Below are 20,296 nucleotides of genomic sequence, written 5' to 3' on the forward strand. Positions count from 1 at the left end.
CAGTTGAGCTGTGAAGGGCCATGGCCATGAGTTAGAACTGTAGGGGGGAATTATATCTGATTTTCCATGTCAATGATGGCTCTTGCTGCTGGGTGGAGGATAGATCATAGGGTGAAAAAGAATACTGAGGGACCCCTTAGGAAGCTGTGGCAACAGCTGAGAGGAGGTGAAGGTGACTCCGATGACAGTTTCAGAGCAGGGGTGCACGCACAGGCCAAAATGATTCCTGAGGCCTGGAAAGGAACTGTGAGGCAGTAGGGCATCCCTCCACCTGCAGTTGTGCAAATCATAGTCAAGCCTCCTCAAGACAGCAGAGATGGCAGTGTTTCCTACTGTTGTAAAAGCCTTTCATAGGAGATCATTCCCGCCTTCCTAAAACCACAGTATCTTGGAAATGGAGGGATTCCAGGGGTCTCCTAGTCCAATTCCTCACACTTCCCTTCCTCTGACTTCTTTCTGGTTGCCCTCAAAACATCTCCAGTGAGGAACTAGCCAGGTTACACTTGCATATCCCAATAATGGGGAGCTCACTACCTCTTAGAGCTCTGTACAATCATCCTTTGACTGAGTTAAACCTGCTTCCTTAATATTTCCATCCCAATTTTACCCTTCAAGAAAAAAAGAAAGAAAGAACTTGTGTAGATCATTCATGTTACTGAGGATAGCCTTTCATAAATTGAGAGCATCTCTTCTGGGATGAAACAGAAAAATCCCTCCACAGCTCTACCCTCAACTCCTCACCTGTGTGAGTAGCCCACACAATGTCAGACATCAAGTCATGCAACATATCACAGAATGGGTGGGATGTACTTTTAGCATGTCAGTGAAGTCAGCTGTGTATAGTGCCTGGCAAAGAGTAGCCTCCCTTGGCTTTTGTGGTCATTGTTACTATTATTTTCATTGTTATTGTTATTAGGAATGGTGGTTGTATTTTTTAATAGTGTTGTATTATTAAAGCTTCTTTTGTTTGAACATCTGCCCTGTGTGCCCATCTGAATTTCTTCAGGTATCAGACAACAGATGACATTTATTCTCATACTTTTATCACTTCGTACCTGCTGTTCCATCTTCTTCCAACACCCTTCCCTCCTTCATTCTCTTGAACAGTATTAACCATTCAGGACTTGGCCCAGGCACCACCTTCTCCATGCAGTCCTCTTTATCTCTCTCTGCCCCTTTTCTTTTACACATGCACACACACACAAATGCACACACACAGCACAGTGAGGCCCTTCCTCTTCTGTACATTTCACCATCAAAGCATTGCATGAAGTGGGCTTACAATTTTTTGCCCCTTGGGCAGCAGCTCCTAGGTCAAAGATGGACCTTCCAATCTATGGTGGCTTCACGTGAAGGGAATACCACCATGGCTACGACAGGTTGGGTGCTCACTACGTACCAGCCCCGTGCTATCCGTTTTCCCTTGTCTCATGGCATTTCAGTCTCACAAATATCCTAGAACGCAGGTACTACCGTCATCCCATTTAACAGACACGAAAACTGAGGCTTTGAGAGGTCAAGTGACTTTTCACCTGGTTATCCTTTGGTCTTGGTGCCCATGTCACTCCCTCAGGAAAGCCCTTCCTGGCCAACCCCCCATGGAAGCCAGTCCCTGCTACAGGGAGACCTGTGACTCCCTGACATAACCCTCAGCCCAGCCTGTAAACGTGCCTTTCTTTGTGCCATTATTTGATGATGTCTGTCTTCCTCACGAGACTCCCAGCTCCATGGAGTCAGGAACTGGGTCTGCCTGTTTCTTCTTGGTATTTCCAGAGCATAATACGCAGTACGTGCCCAAAAATAATTGTGGAAGAAGGAGAGAGAAAGACATGGAAGAAGGGCACACCAAAAGAATCGAGAAGGTGAAAACAGATCCTCCTGGGGCTCCTTTTCCAGCTGTGTAATTCTAAAATTGCGTGGGAGAAGAGGACTTCAGGGCCTGACATCTTCCGCCTGGAAGAAGCGAGGCCCTCTGCAGTCTTCCCTACCTGCCATGAGCCTTTCTCTGTAGGTTCTTTGGCCTGCAGACCAGAGGCCCCTGAGCTACAGGGGTCTGCTCTCTGCCACTTGCGTGCCTTCCCTTCAACCTTAACCAAGCTAAACTGTCTCGGCCCCTTGCCTCCCTGCTGGGAGCTGGAGAAGCAATTAATCCTGAAGAGTCCCCCACTGCTCTTGGGATCCAGAGACTCCTGGGAGCCTGGCAGCTGTGTGCGCTCACATCTGGGAGCTGTGGAGGAACCACCCAGCCTGCTCTGAGCACAAGGTGACCTGTCAGGGTGCTCAGGAGAGGATGCCCCCTGTAGGCAGGAACAGAGACAGTTCTGGGAGAAGGCACTAAGGCACTTGTCTTCCTCCTCCCACGACTGTCTAGTGCAGGTCACTTAACCTCGCTGAATCTGGGAAATAAGAGTAACTCCTTTTCAAAACTGTTGAGGACATTAATGGAGATAATTCACATACAGGGCTAATCACAATGCCTAGTGCATAGCAACACTCAGTAAATGAGAGCTATTATCATTTTACGTATTATTATCTATAGCTCTTAGGGCTGTGTTAGGACTAAATGAGATATTGTAACTAAAGCTTCTAGATAGAGCCCAGCACAGAGTAGTTGCTCAATAATCATTAATTCTCATCCCAAATCTGGAGTGCCTCCAGTTAAATGGAACTGGAGTTTCCACCCATCATACAGTGTACATTTAACCTTCTAAATGTTCCTAATATTTAGATGGATGGATGGATGGATGGGTGGATGGATGGATGGATGGATGGATGGGTGAATAGGTAAATCTCAAGTAACATGATGCACATTTTCATGGTGACATGGTGTACTTTCAAGTTATTTTTCAGAACAACACAAAGCTCTCACAAATGCTAAAATTTAAGCACCTTCTTCTCTAAACCTTCTGATTATCTCATTCTTTTTTTTTTAATTTGTTTATTTTTTTAATTTTTGGCTGCGTTGGGTCCTCATTGCTGCGCTCGGGCTTTTCTCTGGTTGTGGCGAGCCGGGGCTACTCTTCCGTTGCGGTACGCAGGCTTCTCATTGCGGTGGCTTCTCTTGTTGTGGACCACGGGCTCTAGGCGCACGGGCTTCAATAGTTGTGGCATGCGGGCTCTAGAGCGCAGGCTCAGTAGTTGTGGCGCATGGGCTTAGTTGCTCCGCAACACATGGGATCTTCCCGGACCAGGGCTCGAACCCATGTCCCCTGCATTGGCAGGTGTTTTCTTTACCACTGCGCCAACAGGGAAGCCTGATTATCTCATCCTTTTTCTTCCCCCGGTATTATACTTTCCTCCAAACATGCATGTAGTCCTTCTCTGAGCTAATTCAGCACTGCTTACAGACAAGGAATACTATTATTATTGCCATTTGATACATGAGGAAACATAAGCACAGATAAGTAAGGAAGAAAGCCCTGCAGTTAGTAAGTGATAGAACCAAGGTTGCAACTCAAATCTGTCTGATTGCAAAACCTCCACCTCCTCTTTCACAAAACCTCCATCTTAAAAGAGGAAAGGGCTTCCCTGGTGGCGCAGCGGTTGAGAGTCCGCCTGCCAATGCAGGGGACGCGGGTTCGTGCCCTGGTCCGGGAAGATCCCACATGCTGCGGAGAGGCCGGGCCCGTGAGCCGTGGCCGCTGAGCCTGCACTCCACAACGGGAGAGGCCACAACAGTGAGAGGCCCGCGTACCAGGAAAAAAAAAAAAAAGAGGAAAATGAGACCTAGCAAGGGCAGGTGGCTAGTCCAAGGTCACACACATAGTTGAGGTCCAGAGCCCAGGTTAGAATGCCCTCTCTTGGCTCCTTCCACCAGCCAGATTCCAGAGCAATCTTTTCAAAGATTCTCTTGGAGTCCTCTCTCCCCGGTGTGGCCATCTGTCTTTCCAGGCTTGGGGGAGCCCTGGGCACACTTTGTGGCCATCAGCAACATAAAACGGGTGAAAATATTTCAGTTAGATTTTCTCCTCTTGATGCGTGAGAATTTTCCAGGTCTGGGCACCTTTGAAATCTCCCAACGTCAGCCATCATCAGCTGTAACTGGCACCTCTGCTAATAAATTGAGAATGTCACATCTCCCAAACTGCATTATTACCGTTTATAATTTTGATTGTTCATTTGCATACGAAAATTAGTCCTGTGACATGCGTGAATTTTATTTTATTCTTGAACTAATTATAAACAAGAATGCCACATTATTTACATAACTAATTATTGTTCCTTATGTTCCCCTGTTTTTAAATTGGGGGCCCATTCTCCATTGGTTAACTATGCAGATGAAAAATCCAAGAACATTTCTAAAGTTTAGGAACTTGTTCTATTTGCATCAAATACAAATTCCTTTGAATGAAAGATAACATGCTTTCCATTTTAATAGGCCTAAATTAGGCTGATCTTAATTTATAGTTAATTTGAATGAATAATTCCTGTCTACCTGAGTCTGTTTTTTCAGCAGCTCGTTGTAAATGTTTATTAACCCATAAATCTGCTGCCTTCCTCTAAGAGGTGATTTTAAGGTCCCCCCGTAAAACTAGAGGGAATGTGGTGCAGAGAAAAAAAAAGCACAAGAGCAGTTAAGAAACCCTTGTACAAGTCCCCATGCTGTAAGTCACATACTGTGTGCCTTTGGGCAAATACCTAACCCTCTCTGAGCCTCAGGTTTCTCAGTCATTAAATGAGTGAACTGCATTAGGTGGTTACTAAGATTTTGACCCTCTCTAACACTACGGGGTTGTGGGGAGGTAGAGAAGTCTAGGTATCTTCTTCATCTTACCTTTGATGATACCTGCTCCCAAATCTCTCGATTGATCTGCATCTTAAATCGGTCTCCCCTCATGAGGAGTTGACCCATTTTGTTGGCCACTATAAATAAGGGGGAAAAGATTCTACCCAGAAGAGGACTGGAAGGGCTACCATGCTAATGGTGGTATTCCAGGCATAGTGAACCTGTGGGAAGACAAGGGTTGTGCATTCCCAGCATCGCTGGAAATCCTAGGCATCAATCACACCATGAAGGTATGAACCACGCTGCTGTGTGTACAGGGGAAAGAACTTTGGAGTCCGAAAGGCCTGGATTTTAACCTCTATTTTGTCTCTTCCTCTGAACGAGGACTTCACCTCTCTGAGATTCAGCGTGCTAGAACAACAATCCTACCTACTTCTCGGGAGATTGCTGGAGAATTAAATGAGATAATGAAGTGCAAATTGTCTGGGACACAGCTGGGGCTCAAAGGCTAAATCCTGCCCTTTCCTGCTCCTAAACTGACCTCTGAAGGTGAGGAATGATACATATATAGAATGCTTTCTAGGTGTTGCTTCTTCAGATTCTGGTCCAAGAGTCACTACTTCAGGCAAGCTTTCTCTGACCTCCATCCATGGTCGAACTCCTCACTGGAGACTCTCAGAGATCCATGCACCTCCATTCACTGCAGTGATCACAACTGCAATTTCACAGTTCTCTGTGTGGTGGCTAACTCAACAGTTACCACCACCCTCCTACGACCAACAGAGGTAGGTACATGTCTGTTTTTGTCTCCAATATATCCCTCAAGTCCTGGCACCTAGCTAGCCCTCAATAAGTATTTGATGAGATCAGGACTAAACACTTGTCCTAGAATACCTTACTGAATCTTTATAAGAATGGGCACTGCTACTATCATACCCATTTACAGATGAGGAAACTGAGGCTCAGAGAAGGGACATTCCCTGCCCAAGGTTACAAGTAGAGCAAATGGTAGATCCTGGATTTGAACTCAGACCTGTTTGACATTGAAGAAACCCAACCTCTTAAACTGTTTATCCCTCATCCAGAGACAGAAGAAAATAGAAGGCCAACAAGGCTGGAATGAGCGGTTCCTGCCTCTAAAAGTCATCCCGAGTTTCTCGTTTTGCCCAATTGCTTAAAAGGATGGTGACTGGCCTGTGAGGCATTTCTCAGCTGGGGGCTGGGGGCGTCTCTGCAGTCCTCAAGAAAAAGGAAGGCAGGCTGAACAGTGCTGACACCGGGTAACATTTCTCCATAACCAGTAACTAAGGACCCGCCTCCCCTGCTGAGAAGTGTAGGCACAGTGCCAACAGCACAATCCTCCTGCAGGGTCCACCTGCCTCTGACCACCCCGTTTTTGTCCTCAGATTTCCCCTATAGGAAAATATGACTCTCCTCAGAGCAGACAGTCATGTTGATTCTTAACTTCAATCATGCATTGACTGAGAATTGCTGCTTCGGATGTCCCACTGGATGCTGGAGACAGGGATAAATAAATAAGATGCAATTTTAAAAGTCCACAGCTTGGATGGGGAGTTCAAGGAGATGGCCTGGATAACCGTTTCCCAGCCTGTACTATCTCCCAGACCCTGCATCCCTCTCCCACCCCAGTGTTGAGGCCACTTGACCCCAAACACCCATCCTCTCAGATATGACCAACTAACAGTTCCTCCAGAGCTTCTATTACAACAGGCGAGGAAAGGAAAACACATCCCCCTTTACCTCATCCCAGATTCTAAGATTCTTTTTGGCTCAGGCAGGGGAAAACTGCCACAGTTCTGGGACTAAGAACTTAAGACTTTAGGCAGACACGTTTTATATCACGTGACCACCCCCCATCTCCCCAGCCAGAGCTGATTGTACCAAGGGTGGTCACCTGACTGAAATGCAGCCAATCCATAGGTCTATGTACCCAGCTCTACGCCAGGCACCTCGCCCCTCTGAGACCCTCCACCACACTGGATGCTTGATTGCTTCAGGTGAATACTTGTTATCTATCATGTGCCAGGTCTGCACAGAGGAGTAAAAAACCTCAAATCTGCTACATTTTGTGGTAGGTTGCAAAAATGACCACTGCCTCCATGCCCTCTGCCTCTTGTAAGTGCCCACCCACTCTGATTCTGAGGTCCACCACGTGACTTGCTTTGACCAATGGGAATTTAGCAAATGGGACCGTGGCTGGGCTGGGCTGCTGGAGGATGGGGCAGAGCTGAATCACCCCAGGCATCTCAGCAGGGGCCATCCCGACAGCCTACAACCAGCCCATGAGCAAGCCCAGGCAAGACCAGAGGGACAACACGGCCTAGCCCAGCTTGCCTGAGCCATAAACATTATTGCTGTCCACCACTGAGGTTTATGGTTGTTTCACAGGATAATTTTTTTCCAGGTTTATTGAGATAGAATTGACATATAACATTGTGCAAGTTTAAGGTGTCCAATGTGTTGATGTGAAATACTTATATATTGCCAAATGATTAACGTCACCTAAGTGCCATTTCTGTTTTGTGGTGAGAACATTTAAGATCTATTCTCTTAGTGGCTTTCAGGTATATAATATAGAATTATTAACCATAATCACCATGCTGTACATTAGATCCCCAAAACTTACTCTTTTTATAACTAGAAGTTTATCATCTTTGACCAACATCTACCCATTTCCCCTACCCCCAACCACTCTACTCTCTATTTCTATGTGTTTGGCGTTTTTAGATTCCACATGTAAGTGACGTCATGCAGTATTTGTCTTTCTCTGTCTGACTTATTTCACTTAGCATAAGGCCCTCAAGGTCCATCCATGTTGTCACAAATGGCAGGATTTCATTCCTTCTCATGGCTGAAAAATACTCCATTGTGTGTGTGTATGTATGCATGCCACCTCTTCTTTATCCATTAATCCATTAATGGACATTTAACGTTGTTCCCATGTCTTGGCTACTGTGAATAATGCTGCAGTCAACATGGGAGTGCAGATAGCTCTTCAAAAAAAAAAAAATCCTTTTAAATTTCCTTTGGATATACACCCAGAAGTGGGATTGCTGGATCATACGGTAGTTCTATTTTTAATTGTTCCATACTGTTTTCCATAGTGGCTATGCCGATTTACATTCCCACACCAACAATGCACAAGAGTTCCCTTTTCTCCACATCCTCACCATAACTTATCTCTTGTCTTTTTGATGATAGTCATCCTAACAGCTGTAAGGAAATATCTCATTGTAGTTTGGATTTGCATCTTCCTGGTGATTAGTGATGTCGAGCACTTTCTCATGTACCTTTCACAGCATTAGTGTGTCAATGGGTAACCAATACACATGTGTATATCATTTTACACTTCACCAAGCCACTTCCCATAAAGCATTTCATGAGAGCCTCCACTGCTTCAGCCATAAAAAGGGATGCATTCCTTTCTCTAGCTCACACAATTAGCAAGGAAAGGGAGCCCTTGTTCTCATATTCATTCATTCACACAGTATAATAATCAGTAATCACCTACTCTGTACCAATCATTGTTCTAGATGTTGGGTTTTCAGCAGGAAAAAAAAATAATAAAAGATCCCTGCAGTCACTGAGCTTAAATTCAATTTCCCTTTTAACATTCAGTCAGTCCCTCAGTCAGTCAGTCATCACACATTCAATGAACACTTACTGTGTCTGGCACTCCACAGGCAAGTGAGGTCTGTTCCTTGCCCTTGAGGGTCTGAGAGTCTCAAGGGGGCAGATACAACTTGGGTTGCTGCCTATCACACCCACAAGACACGACTTCTAAAGAAATGAATAACAGAGACATGAACTCCAAATGGGTCACAAATGTGGGATTAAAATAAATCAGGTTTGGTTGGGGGCAGAAGTGGAAGTTAAATCCTTGTTCTCCTGGCCTGGGAGGGGCTTTGCATTCACACAATGACCCTTCTGCTCAATTGATACATTAATCTGTTCAGACAGTCGTTTCTGTAATTAAACAGAGAGTGCTGAGGAGAACCTACAACAAAGGTGTCTTATTTAACTCTGTGAGTGGGAATCCAGTGACCTCTCCCCCAGTCTGTTCAGCAATCAGACAGTGGAAATAGGACCATTAATTGGGTGTTTTAGGTACAGACACCGTTGTCCAAGCAGTCATGGAGCTAAGTGGCCCCAAAGTTGGCAATGAACTCTAGTCTATGGCTTAAAGACGCAGCCTTTGTTTTTCCTAGTCTCAGTATCTATTTATTATGCAAAGAGGTTTGGAATTGGACAGGACCATAATTAGAATGAGCAGCAACTCTCACTTAGTGTAGACACCTTTTCCGGGTGTTCCTGGGAGATGGGGGCCCTCCGAGCTTCTCACAAATTAAAAAAATATATATATATATATCCATCAATAAAGCACTCATCACTTTATAAGGAAATGGAACCAAAACGCAGTGAAATACCCATGTGAGGAGCTAAGCTCATCAGACTCAGACCTCGGGCATTAATTGGCTGCTACCCTTCTTTCCACTAGAGCTCAGCTGGTGGGGGGGGGGGGGGTGCATCTCTGACCAAGGTCCTTAAGTGAGATCTCTGCTCTCTCGATCACCCTGCAGTTTCTTTGGCCATTTGAACAGTAGTAAGAAAGAAAGGAGGGAGGGCAGGGAGAGAGAGAGAGAGGAAGAAAGAGACAGTATTGGAGAAAAACGACTGTTTTGACAAGGTTTTCAAGTAACTGCCATTACCAAGAAAGAAAACTGTTTTCCTTTGGAAAGTCAAGAGAGCACTTGCTTCCCCTCCACCTCCCCCAACACTGTGTTTGTGAGTACAAGGCTGTCAGCCTGTGGTTTTGTTATGTTCAAATTCCCATGTTGAGACTTGGCCCTGCACGGGCCTTGGGTTGAAGGGAATGTCCAGGATCCCAGCTTTAGTGACTAAGGAAGGCTGCTTCTAGTCTCGTCAATAGGGTTTGGACTATGACCAACTGCCATACTGCTATCACCTCCTAGAAAGGGTACGACGGCAAATCAGACTGCTGAGTTCTAATCTTGGTTCTGCATGCACACGCTGTGTTACCAGGGACAAGCATCTTTCCCTCTCTGGCTCTCAGGTATTACAACTTCAAAGTCAGGGAGTCAAGCTAAATGGATTTGAGGTCATCCATCCCTCTGCTGACATTGTGAAATTCCTCATGCCAATTTTTTTTCCAGGAGTGAAAGAAATGACCACATTTCTCACTTAAAATGGCCCAAAAAGCATTTCTCCACTATTAGGCCACTACTGAGCCAAGCAGCAGAAATGGAAGAATGTAAGTTCCTCAGCATAAGAAATACATCTTTGCCTCCCATAAGGCAAGATGCTGACCATCCAGAGCTTTCTGTGTTCACTGTTTTACTCACTTCTCACAGCAACCCTAAGAGGTGAACTCTGTTGTAATCCCCCATTTACAGATAAGAAAACTAAAGGCCAAGAGATGAAGTGACTTGTGCAAGGTCACCTAGAGGAGCTGGCACTCTAAACCCTAGCTGTCTCAGTCCAAATTATTTTCACTACACTGGGCTTCTACACGAGGGTCATTTTGAACATACAACCTACCCTGATGAGCCCCACTGACCTCAGGGAGAACGTCCAGGCTCCCTCAGCCCCTCCGAACTGGCTCTGTCCTGACTTCCTGGGTAACACGTTCTCACTAAGGTTCTCTAGTTCTCAACTGGTTTTTCTTCTTGGATACAGGTTATGCCAAGCTGCAGTCCCAAGCACAGGGACCGGATGAAGGCTGGCTTTTCGTTAGGAGGCCCATGACTGTTTGCTGTGACTTCGATAATAAGCATTGTGAGACCTGGGGAAATCATTAAACAAGCAGAGAGGTAACAAGCCTCGCTCAGGATTCATGCTTGAGGACCTACAGAGGGAGAAGAAGGGAGGAGGCCCCTTCTCAGGGAGTGTAGTGCTGCTTCCAGGCCCAGGGCTAAGATAAACAGGACCAGACTCTGGTCTAGGAGGGAAGCACTGGCCTGTTTCCACCCCTCCCACCCCAGTGCTCCCTGCAAGAAGGAAAGCTACTCTGTCTTCCGTCTGTGTCTGCCCAGCCAGGGAAAAGTTTCTTAGAGCATTAAGTGTCAGAGCTGGAAGGGACCCGAAGACCCCAGGTGAAGGCCACTCACTGTCCTCCGAGCATGTGCCAGCTCCAAACATGACAAAGAATTTTCCTTGACTGAGACAAGATCTGTGTCCCCGTATTCTCTCTTTAGACATCCACTGAGCACCATATTCACTCAAGTTTAGATTCTGTGTCAGAGACTGGACTCGATTCTGGGGACATCACGGTGAACAGGAAGAGTCTTGTCTCCCTTGGGGGCGGTCACATGGCCCACATCCCCCAAGTCTACTCCCTGCCAGATTTAACACATGCAGTTTAGTCACCTGCTTCTTTTAAAACACAGTTCTGGTCACTCACCAATTTGTCACCTCAGAGTTACAAACCTGATACGCATGTCAGTCCCCTGGGAAAGACAATCATGTCCCACCCACCTCACGCACACCCCAGACCCAAACTCAAACGCATGCAATTCAACCATTCAAAAGACAGTTACTGAGGTCCTACCAGGTGCCAAGGGGCCAACTGTGAATAGAAAGAACATGAGTTTTGCTTCCCTGGAGTTTTTGGTCTGCTGAGAATGAGAGGCATTCATCAAACCCGCATGGAATAACTATCTTCATGCCACTGGTGCCACGTGTGATGGTGGAAATGAACAGGTACAGTAAGGGAGGCTCATACGCAGGGGTGGGGACCGAGCCAGCTAGGAGGCGCTGGAGGCGGGGTGGGGGTGGGGGAGTTTCTAGCAGAAGGCGAGCTTTAGGCCAAGGCCTGAAAGATGAGAGGCTGCAGTCACATGGCGCTCAGACAGAAGGCTGAGCAGAGGGAGGCCCCAAGGGGACCACGGGGATGGTCCATCTGAAGACATGAAAAGAGGCCTTGAGATTGGAGTAAGGTTGTTAAGGGTGGGATATCCCAGGATGGGGTCGGCAAAGGAGCCACAGTCATGAGGGTCCTTGTCTGCCAAGCGAAACCCTTTGGGATTTTCTCTAAGTGCAATGGGGAAGCCATGAAATTCAGCAGCAGCAAAGGGGGTGAGCTAATTCACATTTTAGGCCATAGCGGGGAAGAGGCAAGTGCGGAAGAAGAGAGAGGCAGGAAGAGGGGGCTACTGCAGGGGGCCACGTCCCCACATATTAACACACCCTCCCCCTTCACCCTTTTCACACTCACAGAGCTTCAAGAGGAAGTGTGTCGAGAGATAGCTGGTCTGTGTGCCGGTTGGAACATGGAGGGCCTAGGAGTTGGGAGACCTTACTTCTTTTTTAAAATTTATTTTATTCAAGTATAGTTGATTTACAATGTTGTGTTAATTTCTGCTATACAGCAAAGTGATTCAGTTTTATATATATATATATATATACACACATATATATACACACACGTATATATATATATACACACACACACACATTCTTTTTCATATTCTTTTCCATTATGGTTTATCACAGGGTATTGAATATAGTTCCCCGTGCTATACAGTGGGACCTTGTTGTTTCTCCATCCTATATATACTAGTTTGCATCTGCTAATCCCAAACTCCCAATCCAACCCTCCCCCACAAGCCCCTTGGCAACCACAAGTCTGTTCTCTATGCCTGTGAATCTGTTTGTTTTATAGATAAGTTCATTTGTGTCATAGTTTAGATTCCACATATAAGTGATATGATATGGTATTTGTCTTTCTCTTTCTGACTTACTTCACTTAGTATGATCATCTCTAGGTCCATCCATGTTGCTGCAAATGGCCTTATTTCATTCTTTTTTATGGCTGAGTAGTATTCCACTGTATATATATATACTATATCTTCTTTATCCATTCATCTGTTGTTGGACATTTATGTTGTTTCCATGTCTTGGCTATTGTAAACAGTGCTGCATAGGGGTGCATATAATCTTTTTGAATTATAGTTTTGTCTGGATATATGCCCAGGAGTGGGATTGCTGGATCATATGGCAACTCTATTTTTAGTTTTTTGAGTACACTCCATACTGTTCTTCATAGTGGCTGCACCAATTTACCTTCCCACCAACAGTGTAGGAGGGTTCCCTTTTGGGAGACCTTGTTTCTAATCTTTCTGTTTGGTCCCTGGACCTCAGCCCCCTCATCTTGAATAGTAAGAATAACACATGTATGGGACCTTAGAAAGTCCCTTGAAACAGGATTCTGTGTGTGAGGCTTCTATTCCCTATAGAATTGAACATTGTAAAAAGGTAATGAGCTGCCCAGCACTAGAGGTATTCAAGCAGAAGCTGAGCAACTACATGGGTGGGAAACTTAAATAGAAAGAATGAAGCTAAACAATTATTTACCTCCTACTGCCAGTTATCGGGACAAATGTTTGTATACCTTCCTTATGTTTTTAACAAAAATGTGAGGTCAGAATTATTAGCCCCCTTTTACAGATGAGAGAACTGAGGCCTATACAAACAAAGTGACCTGCCTAAGGTCACTCAGCGAGCAACGAAGAAAGCTAACATGTTTCAGATGCTAATTGTTTCTCAGGTGTTATACCATTTAATCTCCCAACAATACTACGAAGACAACAGTACTTCGTCCCTGTTTTACAAATGAGAAAACTGAGGCCAAGAGAAGTTAGATGAGTCATCCAGTGTCCCACAGTAAGGAAGTAAGGATGTCCACATTCTATCTCCAGAGCCCTGATTTCTCACTCTCAACACCAAATTCTCTCCTAAAACTTCAACTCTCACTTTCAAAGTCAATTCTGGCTGACTCCAGAGTTCATCCTCTATGTCCTGCCCATGTAGCACCTCCTTGGCCCCCTGGGGAATCTGTGAATTCCCTTCTGTATTATTTTCCTAGGCTGCTGTAACAAAGCACCACAAATCGGGCAGCTTAGAACAACAGAAATTTATTGTCTCACAGTTCTGAGGCCAGAAGTCCAAAATCAAGACGTCAGCAGGACCAGGCTCTCTCTGAAGACCTTAGGGAAGTGTCCCTTCCAGGCTCCTCTCCCAGCTTCTGGCAGTTCCTTGGCTTGTGGCAGACTAACTCCAGTCTTCACATGGAGTTCTCCCTATGTATGTGTCTCCAAAGCTCTCCCTTTTATAAGGACGTCAGACATATTGGACTAGGAGTCCACCCTACTCCAGTATGACCTCAACTTGACTACTCACATCTACAATGACCCTATTTCTAAATAATGTCACACTCTAAGGTACTGGGGGTTAAGGCTTCCACATAGGGATTTGGGATGGGGACACACAATTCAACCTGTAACTCCTTCTAAATCCATGTGTCTTTGCCTATGGGGAACAGGTGAGTGATGAGGCTCTGATGGACCCTGGACCACTACAGACATCATGTTCCCTCCCTCCATTCTGCACCACCCGCCAGCCTCACCCCTCTGTCCCAGATGCCCAAGGCTCTGCTTTGGGTCCTGGTGTCATCCTGTATTAGTGACAGCCTGGGGCTTGGCTCCCTCCACAGAGGAGCAGCCAGGAACCAGGGAGGAAACTCTCATCCCTCACAGGGGAGGTGGGTGAATATTTCATATGGTGCAAGAGAGTGGAATTCCATACAGCCACCTCCTGCAAATGCAACATGACACCTCGTAATGGGGCAATATCAGTACAAATCCGGCCTTGTGGCAGCCCAGAGCCTCCTAGTAATTCCTCACATATTGTGCTCATGTTACTGTAAATACAATCGCCAAACTCAGGCTTCCACTGCAGCCAACTGATCAGAAAGGATCACCCCCATTTCTGCAGCTGAGAAGACTGAGGCCCGCAGAAGGTAACTGACCCTTGATCACACAGCAGGTGAATCATCCCCAGCTGGACAAGAGCAAAAGAAGCAGAGAAGGAATGAGGAGAGCTGGTTCCCTGATGCCACATCTGGAAAGAGGTAGGAGCCGGACAGAGGGCCTCAATGGGCCAAGGCTTGGGGGATGGGATGAGGGAGGGGTAAGGAACAGATGTGGTTGGACAGAAAAAGAGCTAAGTGCCAGGGTACAAGTGAGAAAGAAATGGAGCCCAAGGAAGTTATTGGAGTTGGGTGGACTCGGGTAAGAGGTGAGTGGGCTGCTAGGGGAGGAGAAATCCAAAGTCAGACATCCAGGGGTACGGCCTTGGTTCTTGACAGAGAGAGAGCCCAAGCCAGAGGAAGAGTGTTTTCATGCTTCCTCCTGACTGGCCCACCGGGAGGAGGCCCAGCCAATGCCTGGGAGTGTAGAGCGCATCCAATCCCTAGGATGAAAACTGAGCTTCAGGACAATCTCCTGTTTTGGCAGAAAATCTGCAGCACTTAAGAAGGATCCGAGACTGGAGCCTAGAGGTGGGAAGTGGGAGGGAGTGTTGGTTATTTTCCTTCCGGCCTCTATCCCAAGCCCATTCTCCTTCCTTCCCTGCTCTGCTCTGAGTCCCAGGAGGCTGACCCATGAGGACCACATCACCTCGTCTTCTAACTTGGGGTGAGATAATGAAGCCAATGGTGGGAGGTGGGAGGAAAGCAGCCAGTGCCTGATACCAAAAAGCCAATGGAGATCTCACTACAAAGAGGAGAGGGACTTCTTGAGGATGAAGCTATCACAGAGGGAAGAGAGGCTGAAAGATAAATGCCTGCATGCTTTATTCAGGCACCTGGATTCAGCCATGCCTGAAGGCCTCCTTCAAAAGTTTTCAATTTGATGATCTAACAAATTTCCTTTTTCCCTTAAGTTAGCCCCTGCATCCAAAAGTCCTGATGGGCTCGGGTGATCTTGTGGCATTACAAAATGAGCAATTCACTTGTAACTGGACTGTCCAGGGTTTTAATCACAGCTCTGCATGACCTTGGGCAAGACACATCAATAACTGAGTGCATCCTTTCACACCTGCAATCTCCCGGGCAGAATAATTAAATAAAATAATACCCATAAAAGCAGCTAGGTTGGGCTTCCCTGGTGGCGCAGTGGTTGAGAGTCTGCCTGCCGATGCAGGGGACACGGGTTCGTGCCCCGGTCCGGGAAGATCCCACATGCCATGGAGCGGCTAGGTCCGTGAGCCATGGCCGCTGAGCCTGCACGTCCGGAGCCTGCGCTCCACAACGGGAGAGGCCACAACAGTGACAGGCCCGCGTACAGCAAAAAAAAAAAAAAAAAGCAGCTAGGTTATATTAGATGTGCCAAATAAATGAGTTTACTGCAAACTCTCTCCCCTTTCTGGGTCTCAGGATCCTAATAAGGACAATGTGGACCCCAGCACTGATGAGTTTGTATGTTTCATAAGACCCCATACACTGTCTTATACTGCCATGCTCTCCCCGTCCCTTGGAATGTTAGTAAAAAGCTACCATTTTGTGTGATTTTTGTGCAAGTGGCATGACATTCCTGGGTATCAGTTGCCTCAAATACATTGCCTACCAAATGTTGTGAAATTGAGGTAACACATGTAAACTCTTAGAACAGGGTCTGGGACATGATACATGCTCAGTAAATGCTGGCTATTTTATTGGTGGAGGTGGTGGCTTTAAGAATAATAAGTATTGTTATTATCTCTGAGCACCTGCTCTGGTTTCGTTTATACACTGTCTCATTTAGACCTTGCCAACACAGCCCTGCGAGGTCGGTGATGATGTCCCAACCGCACAGATGGGATACAGCTCAGAGAAGTTGAGTTACTTACCTGGTTGTTGGAGCTGGGATGTGCTTAAGAACTACCCGGCATCACCTTCCTGGAGTGGTGTCCCCACCCGCATTCAGCCAGCCACTATCTCTGAACTTAGAAAGGCATCTTTTTGGCACTCAGCACGTGCAAGCCCTCCAGAGAAGTTCCCCAAGTTTGCTTCTCCAGCCATCTCCCTTTGCAAACACACTTTCTGTTCATGTGAATGAAACCCGCTAACTGGTATGGTGTCTGCTCTAATTATAGGCTCCCCAGCCTGTGCCAAGAGGAAGCTGGTTAGTGTACACTTGAGTAGATTTCAAATCGGATTTTGTGAGTCCCCAGCATGAGGGAAGGAGGCCAAGTTCTCCTCCGGAAAAAAATAATGGGAAATGCTGGCACATGTGTGTTCCCAGCTCCTCTCCTGCTGGAGCAGGTGATGTCTTCTGCTCCCCAGATTACAGAGCCCTCTTTCCAGTTTCTTTACCTCTGTCTCTAGCCTTTTCCAGGAGCTGGAAAGCTGGAGGAAGGAATGGGAGAAGCAATCCGAGGTCTGAAATGGAGGAGGTACAGCAAAGTGGAAACAATACTTTGGAATCAGAGGAAACTATTCAATACATTCTGAATGCAGCTCTGTCTCATTTCAGCTTTTGCTGCCCTTCTGAGTCTCAAGCTCCTCATCTATCAAACAGGGGTGCCAATACTTTCCCCATGATGATCCAAGAATGTGTGTTGCAGTGTTTATTCAACATTTATCCAGTATTTACAGTGTGGCCTATTTTGTGCTGCATTGTACCAGTTATAGCTATGAATAAGATGCAGCCCTGGGATCTTTAGAACTCCAGGTCAAGCTAGAAGCAAGCCATTTGATGCTTATCGCACACTGTGATGAGAGAAGGACAGGGCTCTACAGAAAGGAGGGGCACGTGATCAAGAACTGTTGCATCCCAGAAGACTTCCTGGAGGAGGCATGTCTAGGCTGCAACCTCAAGGATGACTCAAATTAAAGGAGGACAGGGCAAAGAGTGCTCTCCTTCACATGGGAAGAGTCTATGTGAGGACCAAGATAGAATAGAAAACAACACATTTCAGAAACATCATTTAGAATGGCCAAAATCGGGGGTGGGGGTTGGGCAGGAATGGCCAAAATGGACAAAATATAAAGAAATGGATTTTTAAAAATCATGGAATTCAATACAGCCAATCAAAATAACACGGACAAAGAACACTTTTTTCTCTCTAGTCTATCTCTGGCACTAATTTGTAAGCTTTTCAAGAGCAAAACTGTTTTAATCTTATTTGTAAGTCCTGTAATGCTTTTTTTACATTTTTTATTTTTTAGTATAATTTTATTTTATTTTTTATTGAAATATAGTTGCTGTATAGTATTATATAAGTTACGGATGTACAATACAGTGAGTCACAATTTTTAAATGTTATACTTCATTTACTATTATAAACTATTGGCTATATTTCCCATGTTGTACAGTAGATCCCTGTAGATTATTTTATACCAAATAGTTTGTACCTCTTACTCCCCCACGCCTATGTTACCCCTCTTCTCCCCACTGGTAACTGCCAGTTTGTTCTCTATGACTCTGCTTCTTTTCTGTTATATTCACTAATTTGTTGTATTTTTTTAGATTCCACATATATGTGATATCATATAATATTTGTCTTTCTCTGTCCGACTTACTTCATTCAGTATGATAATCTCTAGGTCCATCCATGTTGCTGCAAATGGCAATATTTCATTCTTTTATATGGCTGAGCAGTAGCCCATTGTATATATACACCACATCCTCTATCCATTCATCTGTTGATGAACCCTTAGGTTGCTTCATACCTCGGCAATTGCAAATAATGCTGCTATGAACATAGGGGTGCATGTATCTTTTCATATTAGTGGTGTTTTTTTCAGATATATACCCTTTTTTCGGATATATGCTGCATTTCTCCTTAACAAATGTTCTAAAGAGGGGCAGATGGGCCTTGATGAAAACAAGGGAAAAAAACATGAAGTTTCTGCAGCATTACTGGCACCACCATTATTCTGGCGAGAGCAACTGCACTTATCATCGGTTTTGGAATTTCAGAAACATCCTCCCAGACACACCCAGAATGTCTGACCAAATGTCTGGACACTCTGTGATCCCATCAAGTTAACACATAAAATTAACCATCAAAGCGTTATAAGAGAGATCAGCCGTGGTAGCCGGGTAGAAATATCTTGCGCTCACCTCCTCTCAGGAGCACGCCAAAATCACAACTATCTGCAGAACAACCATGGATGAGAAAGACCAGAACCTACCAGAAAAGATCTTCCACCACTAAAGAAGAAACCACAGTGAGCCGGGCAGCAGGGCCAGACTCGTGATATAGCCAAATCCCATACCCCCAGGTGGGCGACCCACACACCGGAGAATAATTACTCCGCAGAGGTTCTCCCACAGGGGTGAGACCTCTGAGCCCCACGTTGGGCTCCCCAGCCCGGGGCCCTACACAGAGAAGACGAGCTCCCAGAGCATTTAGCTTGAAGGCGGGCGGGCCTTCATTTCCGGAGTCCCAGGGGGCCGGGGGAAAGAGAGGCTTCACTCCTAAAGGGCTGAAAGGGCCCACACAAAATCTCACGCGCTCCAGGACACGGGGCAGAAGCGGTCATTTGATAGGAGCCTGGGCCAGACCTACCTGCTGGTCTTGGAAGGTCCCCGGGTGAGGCGGGGAGACTGGGTCTCATCCTGGTAGCAGCCATATTTGGGAGCTCCTTCCACTGAGGGAGGCTGATGCTGGCGTCGCCCGACAGCCTGCTGGGGCCAGTGCTGGGATGCCTCAGGCCAAGCAACACTGGGCGGGGACACAGCCCCACCCAACAGCAGTCAGGCTGACCTAAGACCCCTTGAGCTCACAGAGGCCTCTGGACACAGCCAAGCCCGCCAGAGCGCCGAGAACTTAGCTCCGCCCACAGTCCCAGAATCCCCTGCGCCAGGCCCGCCCCGGGGAGCCTCTGGACCAGCGCCACCCACCTGGGGCGGGCATAAGATGCAAGAAAAGCGCAACCCCCCCAGCCTGCGGACCAAGCCAGCTGACAGCAAGCCAGACCCTGCTCTGGGACCAGGTGGGCCCCAACCCTGCCCACTAGCAGGCCAACACAAGCTTCAGGACACCCCAGACCCTGTACCCAACTGTGTCAGGAACTGACCCCCTCACCTGTGAGCTGACACCAGCTCTGGGACCCCTGGGCCCTGCAGCCAGACTCCAGGACCCAGCTCTGCCTGCCAGTCTCTAGCACTAACCCCAGGACCTGGCTTCACCCACCAGTGGGGGGGCAACGGCCTTAGAGTCTTCTGGACCCTGACTCCGCCCACCTGTGAGCCAGTACTAGCCCCGGGGTCCCCTAGGGTTCTGTAGTCAGCCACCTCGAGACCCAGCCTTGCTAACCAGCGGCTGGCAGCCTCCACACAAGGCAGGGCCTGACGACCAACTGGACCAGGGACCAACCAAGCCTACAAGACCACCCACATAGCCCGCCACAACAGAAGGACCCATGCATCCCTCATAGGGAGAACTCCTAGAGCATATAGCTTGGGTAATGAGAGGGGAGTGTGCTGCTGGGACCCATAGGATGTCCCCAAGGTGGACGGCTTGTCCTATTCAGACCACCTCTCCCTGCCTTCCATTCTTGGCCCTGCAGTACTCTCAATTCACCTGTTCTTCAGTTCTTCAGGGCTTGCATAACCGGCTCACCAGAAAACCACTGAATAGCTGTACCTGAATGTGCCAGACTACACGGTAGGCATTTTGCATTCATAACACCTTGTTTAAGCCTCACAGGAACCCTTTACATGAGAACAAGAGGCCAAGAAAGGGCTCTGGGGACCCTAACAG

General features: G+C 46.8%; 1 protein-coding gene across 1 annotated transcript in view; it reads right to left on the minus strand.

Annotated features, from left to right (window-relative positions):
- The window catches only part of LOC136792672 (uncharacterized), a 390,674-nt gene extending 371,320 nt beyond the window's left edge, over positions 1-19,354 (minus strand). Inside the window, exon 1 of the mRNA XM_067014857.1 lies at positions 19,100-19,354. The gene's annotated coding sequence lies outside the window, so the exon portion shown is untranslated. The remainder of the gene's footprint in view (positions 1-19,099) is intronic.
- Between the last annotated feature and the right edge of the window lie 942 nt (positions 19,355-20,296).

The sequence above is a fragment of the Kogia breviceps genome, chromosome 15 (assembly GCF_026419965.1).
Source record: "Kogia breviceps isolate mKogBre1 chromosome 15, mKogBre1 haplotype 1, whole genome shotgun sequence".
Classification (NCBI taxonomy): domain Eukaryota; kingdom Metazoa; phylum Chordata; class Mammalia; order Artiodactyla; family Physeteridae; genus Kogia; species Kogia breviceps.